At 37.5% G+C, this 8552-nt stretch overlaps 1 pseudogene; it reads right to left on the bottom strand.

The window, feature by feature from the left end:
* Window positions 1–8552, bottom strand: part of LOC107723104 (focal adhesion kinase 1-like) — a 55883-nt pseudogene that overhangs the window by 9930 nt on the left and 37401 nt on the right.

The following is an 8552-nucleotide window of genomic DNA, read 5'->3' as shown; positions in this document are numbered from 1 at the left end:
AGGTCAGCTTTGTGCATGCGCCGCTCAGAAGTGACGAATGCGGAAACGCAGTGGAGAGATCAAAACAAAACAACGGTCACTTATTAGAAGTACAAAACGAGGATTTGTAAAGAAGAATGTCGGAGGATTTCGATATAAGCCACGAGGAGACTGGTTTTCCTTTGCTAAATTAAGGAAACTTTGCTTCCTTTGATCCTGTAAACAAACGTTGGTTTTCACGAGACTCACCGGCGCATGCGCAGAGCTGATCAGCGCTCATCAGCCCGGAGCTGCTTCCGTGTACAACTGTTGGCGCAAGCTACATTAAAGTGATTATTATGTTTTGAATATGGATATTTTTCTTACAAAAACGCATCGATTCGCTACAGGAGGCCTTTGTTCACCCCCCGGAGCCGTGTGAGACACTTTTTTTATGGATGGGCGCATTTTATTTAACTGCTTTTGGACTGATGCATGCAACACCTAGATGACTTGAGGGTGAGTAATTTATGGGCTAATTTTCATTTTTGGGTGAACTAACCCTTCTGTTAAGGTCCAGTAACATTTACCATACTAGTCATTTCAATTGGAATATGCATGATTGTGAGCTTCACATAAGATTCTGAATTTCCCCACAGATTTTGCAAGTTGGTCACAAGAATTCGCCTTGTTGAACAACAGCTGCTCGGTTTGACTTCTGTGTGAGTGGTGCTATTAACAATTGCCCTTGTTTGGCTTTTTTTCTGAAGAACAGTGGTAAATTTAACTGCTCAGGACAGGCAAGGGACTCGTGAACAACTCATGAAACTCATCACACGAAAAAAAAAAACATCCAGGTAAGGACAATAAGGTAAAGTTCACTTACTCTTTCGACAGCACAGTGTGAATGTTTAATGGAAAGTGTTCAATAAAGACAAAAAAGATTATAACTTTTTGTGTGTTGTTTGCATAAGAACATTGTATTTGTCTAAACTTGTGAATCTGATGAAGATCAGATGATATTTTATGACCAATTAATGCAGAAAACCAACCAATTTACATATTAATAAATACATGTAAAATAAATAAATGGAATAGAAAATAAAACCTCAAAGTGACTGATTTGAAATGTTCTTTATGGCAGCAACTCCTTTCAGGTCATGCAGGTCATGAGAAGAGCACGAAGGCATCAGCATGATTTGCCTTACTCATAAAGAACACACTTGGTGCAGCCTTTGGTCAAAATGAGCTACCTTAAAAGGCCTCCAACATTTATTAATGTTTAAAACAGCCTTCACATTGGGAGCATCTCTGAGATGCCTAAAATGCTGTTTATGTTGGCAGCTCATTCGGTTTTGAAACAGAGCTTAGTTTTCAGCATTCAGAAATCCTGCAGATGTCTAACCTCCATGCTGGGATTCCACATGTGATCCTGAGCAGCCCTGCGATGGTTCCAGCTGTCGTGGGGATCAAGTACAGTCCCTGCGGCCTGGGTAGGGTACATCCCGCTGGGCACGGGAAGCAAGCCGTGTGGGCCCGAGTGCCCTGCCATCTACATCATGCCAAAAAAACATATAAAGCAAACTTACATTCTTTATGTACATTCAGAGGTTAATTCACTAGTGTTTTATTCAATCCACTTGCAATCCAACTAGTTGTCTGCTGCGTCCTCCACACCCTAGTAGTCAGAACTGAGTCTTAGTGAATTTATCCATCTGAATTAGACTAATAGAAGCACTGTACCTGGTAATGATTGTGCTGGCCCATGTGCTGAGGACTAGGGTAGAACCCTTCACTGGAGCGGGGACTTGGATAACCAGGTCGACTGGGCTGTAATCATACACACAACTATGTTAATATACTAGTATATCTTGACCAATTGGGTTAATGTTAGGTGATGCTGTTAAAATCAGTCCACCAGACGCACACAAAATTCTTGGCATTTTGTGTGGATGAAGATTTCAGGCTGTTGAAGGGGGAAAAAATTAAAACAGGCAAACAGAAAATGCAAGCAGTTAATTAAATGTTAACACAATGCACGTTATTTCAGAAATATTATTATCATTCTACAGTACGTGGGCGGGTATTATATATTAAAGGGAAGGGATTGAAAAATGAATGCTTATTGACAGGAGGCAGTCTTCATCCGATTGGTTGGGATACTCCGTGCTCAGCTGTGGGTAGGTAAAAAAAACAGAAGTTGGACTGATCTACCTTATAAACCCGTTCATAGATAGAGTCGACTGACCACAGCTCCAGATGAGCAAAGGAGGAAACAAAGGAACAGAAGGAGAAAAGTAGGTGACAACATACAATAACATACACTAAGTGGACAGAAAAGGGTTAAAATGGGGGGAAAAAACCATCATGAAGACTGGCATGAGAGTGATGGGAATTATTGTCTCTAGTGAAGGACTACCAAAAAAAAATTCCTTTTGTTAATAATGATGTTTGGAGATGCGGATGGGGTTGGGAACCTTTTTACAACTGTTTTGTCTGCGCTTCTGAAAATAAAGCTATATTCATTTTTGAGATTCACAAAACCACACACGTCTATCAATGGCAGGTTAAAGCTTAATTTTAATTTAAATACATGTTAAACATCAGGTCTGGCACACAGTTTAGTTTACATGCACTGAAGAGGCAACATGCAGTTTTCCTACACAGTTTTATCTGGAAGATTTTTAACTTGGTTTTAACCTAAAATCATCTTTGATCATGACTGAAATGGTCTAAAATGGCTCTAAAATAAGAAATACATTGAAGTCACAGTGGTTGAGTAAGTAAAATATCTTTACTGTATTAAAGTTCAATTTCTGTCAGACTAAAGCAAAAATTTGTCTTTTTAAAATGTCATGTAAATACTTTTTACACAATTTTTGCAAAGTTCGACTAACAGATCTACAGTAGATAATGTGATTGTAGTTTGGCTTTGTCCTACATGTACTGTATACATGTAAATCTGACTCTGCATTTTCTCCAAAAGCCAGAGGTGGCATGCAATGTGATTTTAATCCTTCATATTTCCAATAGAGTGCAACAGTCTGGTTCCGGAAATAAAAATCACATTAACTTTCTCCACAGGGCAACTGATTATTTTAACAATAACATATAAATCTTTGAATACAGACCTACTGTGAGCTCCAAGGTTATTAACTGATGGAATATGCTTTTGTTCAAGCCGTCAGTCCTCATTATTTAAACTTAGTTTTTAAATAACTGTTTAAAAAGGAAACCTGGTGAAACATTACATTAGCCATGATTCTGCTAAGAAATCTCCACCAATCAGAGAATGGCCCACTCCAATGAAGCACAGCGAATGATGTAGAGTCAGTTTTTTATGCTCTCGAACTACTTAAATACTTGTATGCGTATTTTGTAATAAACAAAATATAATGTTTCTATATACATAATCAACACATATAAATCAATAGTTTTACATTTCTCAGTACACAGTCTTGTACCTTGGTTAAATACTTAATAATGTAGTGATTCACCTCAAAGCTAGCTAATTTGTTGTTTTAAGCCTTTTTTTAAATTCCCATGGGAAAAATGTATAGAAAAAATTACTTCCGGAACAAATGTTGCTGAAAAAGTGGGCAGGCCCTATTACACTCCATTACATATTGGGTATACTCAGTCTTTTTTTTTTTTTTTACCTCTATAACATCTAATCTGCAGCTAAAAATGGCATGCACCAATAAAAGTACTTGTAGAAAGCTACAGTAAAATTCCTGGGATGCCCCGCTAACAGTCCTAGCACACCTGCCTGTGAGAATCTGTAGGGCACGTGGGTCAGGCTCAGCTGTTGCATGGAGGGATAGTAGGGGTCGAAGAAAGCAGGCTGGGTGGCACTGGGGGGGACAGAGGGTGTCGTTCTGGGCCCCTGAGGGAACAGCAGGGAGCAGTGCAGCGGTAACGGCTGAAGCAGACGCGGGGTCTGAGTTTGCAGGAACGTATGCTGGGGATGTACGCTAAGCTGTTGTGTATTAGCATGAGTGTTGTGCTGCATGTGTGGTGATCGGTTAATGATGGTTTTATCGCATGGCACCGGAGGAGAGGCAGGCGGCTTGGACTGGCGGATGTAAAGGGAGATCTGGGAACCAAAGGGTTGCTGTGGAGGGCGAGAAGCAGCAGATGTGGGCGCAGACAGACAGTCCATACTGAAGCTGTGCTGGAGGGGGCGTCTACGGGAAGGCTACACATACACACATACAAAATATAAGATGAGCTTAACAACACTGGTAAACACGGCACAAACAGAAGGGATGACAAAGGCAGAAATTTAGTGAGGCATGACATGGATGAATGCAGATTAATTCTGGCCATTAGTACAAAGCCAGGTGTGACCAGTCAACATTAAAACAGACATCAGCACCTGGACAGGATGATTGGCAGGTCTGACAGAGAGCAGAGGGGGTTTGAAAGTAAGAGTATGAGGTGCTTTAAGCCACACACAGAGCGAATGAAGAGATCAGCCTGGCCTATCAATCACCACAATATGAGCAACACAGGAGAGGGAAGGATTTAAAACCCTGTCAAAAAGCAGACAGACTACCAGCAATCAAAAAAATAAAAACTACAATTCAAATGTTTGGGGTCAGTAAGATTTTAGAATGTTTTTAATGTTTACTCATTTAATGTGAAAAAAAAGTGTTTGATGCTCACTAAGGCTGCATTTATTTGATCAAAAATACAGCAAAATCAGTAATACTATGACATTTTATTTTAATTTCAAAATGTTGTCATTTATAAATGTAATTTACTTTTCAGCAGCCATTACTCCAATATTCAGTGTCACATGATCCTTCAGAAATCATTCTAATATGCTGATTTGTTGTTCAAGAAACATTTCTTACGATCAGTATTGAAAAAGTTGTTTTAAAAAAGCTGCTTAATATTTTTGTGGAAACTGTGAAACGCATTTCAAAAAGAAAGTTCAAAAGCATTTATTCGAAATAGAAACCTTTCGTAACATTATAAATGTCTCTACAGTCACTTTAGATCAATTTTAATTGATCCTTTCTGAATAATTGATCAATTATTTAATATTATTTATTATAAATAATTTATTTCAGATATTACAAATAATTTCTTCAAAAAAAATCTTTTGAGTGTATTTCCTATTAAAAGAGGAAGTAAGACTCAATGAGTCATCAATACGTTTAAAGTGTTTTCCCAGAAAAGAAAGACTGCAAATTTTAAATGCACATAAATCTGAATATTTCTCAAATTCATTTGTCAACTTTGAGGAGCAAAGCTCAAAGCTGGCACACACGGACTCCAAGTCTTGATTTCATGGATGTATTAATTTTTATCCAAAAGAGGCTTAATTTGACTGAATTACTGATCAGTTTATAGATCGATCAGTCAGTCTGTGATAGATTTCTTTGTATTCTTCAAGTGATAAATGGAGCTTGAATCTGTCTTTTGTATGATTAAAATATGGAAAGATTATGACACATCTAATGATATTCACTGATCCCACAGCTTGCTCAGACAGATGAAGTGAGTAGTGAAGACAGAGAACCACATGGGAAGAAGCATTTTTGCATATAGGAAGCATATGTAACAGACAGTGGGGGTCCAAAAGCCTGAGATCACACTGAACATCTGTGATTCAAAATCAAACTCAAATACAAAAATAAAAATATTTGGAAATATTTCTAAGTCACAAAAAAGTAAATATAATAATATAACAATTAATGTATTCATTAATGTAGTTATATTATTTCTTTTTATTAAATTAGACAAATGCAAAATAGAAGAAAATAGAAGAATTTGTCTTGGTGGTCTCAGTAGTTTAGACCTCACCTTATACAACCATAACAAATGAGAAACTAGAATGGTATTGTATCCAAGACACAGTGATGTTGCATGACAGAAGACATGACCTGACACACACACACACATATATATAAACACTTGATGCACACACACTCTTGTTTAACACTTGTTTTTTTGTTAAATAAAATGAAGAAAAAAATATTGCAGTCAAAAAATTCCTCTTGTCCTTCTTTCACTCTAATTTTCAACAAAAAAAAAGGTTAAAGGTGCCAAATGTGTGACAAATGGTGACACGCTGTTAACCTTGGTAATAAATCTGCTGTTCCAGATGAACTCAGGCTGCCATAAATGTAAAAACGTAAAAAACACATGAACAATACAATGAATTGAAACTGATGTTCTTTTCTGCAATCACATGGACATAGTCAGATAGTTTAACAAAAGAAATGGCCCGGCGCTGTTACTTACTTTGGGTGGTGCTTCGTCCGAGCCTCCTGAGTCCCAGGATACGGGGACCTGCCTCCTCATCTCCATACGGCTGCGCTCCTCCTGCTGAGCCTTCTCCTCCCCGAGGATTGTACTGCACAAACACCGATGGAAAACTCTATCAAGCAACAACATCCTTCTTCTAGGACTACAATTCCTTAGGAGATCTAAATATGGATCCTTGCGTTTGCGACCACTCTTGCAGAGCTGGTAGGTAATAAATATCTTCGATACAAATTACAAATTTTCCCTCAATCTTTGCTTTAATACTTGTCAATGGGTGTGAGTTCAAGAGAATGACAATTCCAATTTTATGCAATTGGTTGAAAGGTGGAGTCACTCTACCATCACACACTAGTCAGTGTAAGATCCCAACCCACACACGGTCGACGACCACAGAAAATAAAACAACACTGATTCATACCTGAAACACTATCCAAACTATTTCACAATCAAATACGTCACGAGAAGCTGTAAGTAGTCAACGTGATAAGAGGACGACAGACATCTTATTATGTTAACATATTTACAGTAATCCATCATCTTTTGTCATGCTAGACTGCTGTGTGAATAAAAAGAGACATGTTAAACACTTATATAAGGATTTACAAACTCCTCATCCATAATAAACTGCATGTTCAAATGTTTGGGGTTAGTAAGTTTTGAATGAATTATGACATTTATTCAAAACTGAATAAATTAATACATTTATTCAGCAAGGATGCATTAACTTGATCAAATGTGACAGTAAAAACATTTACAATGTTACATCCTGAAAGAAATACATCACTGTTTACACAAAATATTAAGCAGCACAACTGTTTTCAACTGTGATAATAATAAGTGTTGTTTCTTGAACACCAAAACAACATATTAGAATGATTTCTGAAGGACCATGCAACACTGAAGACTGGAGTAATGGCTGCTGAAAATTCAGCTTTGCCATGAAAGGAATTAAATTTAAATTACAGGAATAAAATTTTTTTTTTTATTAAAATAGGAAACAGTTTCTGTATTTCACAATATTATTTTTTTTTTACTGTATTTCAAACTTTTCCTATATTTCAGACTTCTTTCAAATAAAGTTTACTCCTACCGACGGCAAACGTTTGAGTAGTTTCAGGGTGGGGTCTGCTCATGAGGTCACCCCAAAATAGACACAATAAAGCTCCAGTACACCCACAGCAATGGCTTCAATAAAAGCCTTAAAGGATGGAAATGTTAGTAATGACCTTAAAACTCACCAGACAGTCCTTATAGTATTGATATGTGAAGTTCGTACATGTCCTCAGTAAAGCCTCGTGCTCCGATATGCTTACAGAAACGCAAGAGGTGCGAAGAAAGGCTGGAGCATGTAAGTCTTAGGGGTGAGAGAATCTAAGCTGACTGAGAGAGGGACTATTTTTGGAAACTCTATTATCTCTGAGAGAGACCATGAGTGTGTGGATGGAGAGAGAGAGAGAGAGAGAGATGCAGGATAAACAGAAGGGACACCTGTTGTGATCAATCCAGACCTGTTGAGCTTCCCCACACCCAGACCATCATACACAGCCATGATTGTTGCAGGGGTCTCAGGCTCACAAAAAAAAGACAAGAACTGTAGCTGAATGTAACTAAACAGACCAAAAAGTGCGATGATAATTTCAGGCTTAAAAGCTCTTGAGGATTACCAATGTTTCTAAACACAAGTTCAATAACAAGACTGAAATCTGTCCTCACAAATATTACATAAAAAAAGAAAAAGTTTCTTAACAAAAATTGTTAAAATGTTAAAAACAAAAATTAAGTATAAATAAATTAATAAACTTAAAAATGCAAAAAAAATAAAATAAAATACAATAAAAAGTCAAATGTCAAAGTTGTGCTTAGTATCTCTTTATAAACAACATTATTCTTAAAGGGGTGGTTCAGTGTTTTTTTTTCTAGGCTTGGTTGTGTTTATGGGGTGCAGTCTAACATGTGTTAATGCTTCGTTTTTTTAAAAACGCATTATTTTTCACATAATTTACCTTTATTCCACACCACTCTGTCCCTTCTCTGGGAAACAAGCTGATCATTTCCTTCTTTTATGAAGCCCCTCCCTCAGAAATACGCAATGGGCTCAGATTGGTTCGCTGGCTCAGTTCAGTGTAAACCGCCAGTGTGCGTCTAATCGTCACGCCCCTCACCTCAGCGGCATGTGCTCTGGTGTTGTATTGTAAACAATGGCATCGTCAATATTCCTTATCAATTTGAGCCCGATTGAGACGCAGAGGTTATGTTAGCTTATGTTAGCTTTTAATATACGGTTTTATTCTGATTAAAGCTTTAATACAGTACGG

This window comes from Sinocyclocheilus rhinocerous, unplaced genomic scaffold (genome assembly GCF_001515625.1).
Source record: "Sinocyclocheilus rhinocerous isolate Xijiao unplaced genomic scaffold, SAMN03320098_v1.1 scaffold5110, whole genome shotgun sequence".
In the NCBI taxonomy this organism is placed as follows: Eukaryota; Metazoa; Chordata; class Actinopteri; order Cypriniformes; family Cyprinidae; genus Sinocyclocheilus; species Sinocyclocheilus rhinocerous.
This window is presented reverse-complemented; position numbering and strand designations above follow the sequence as displayed.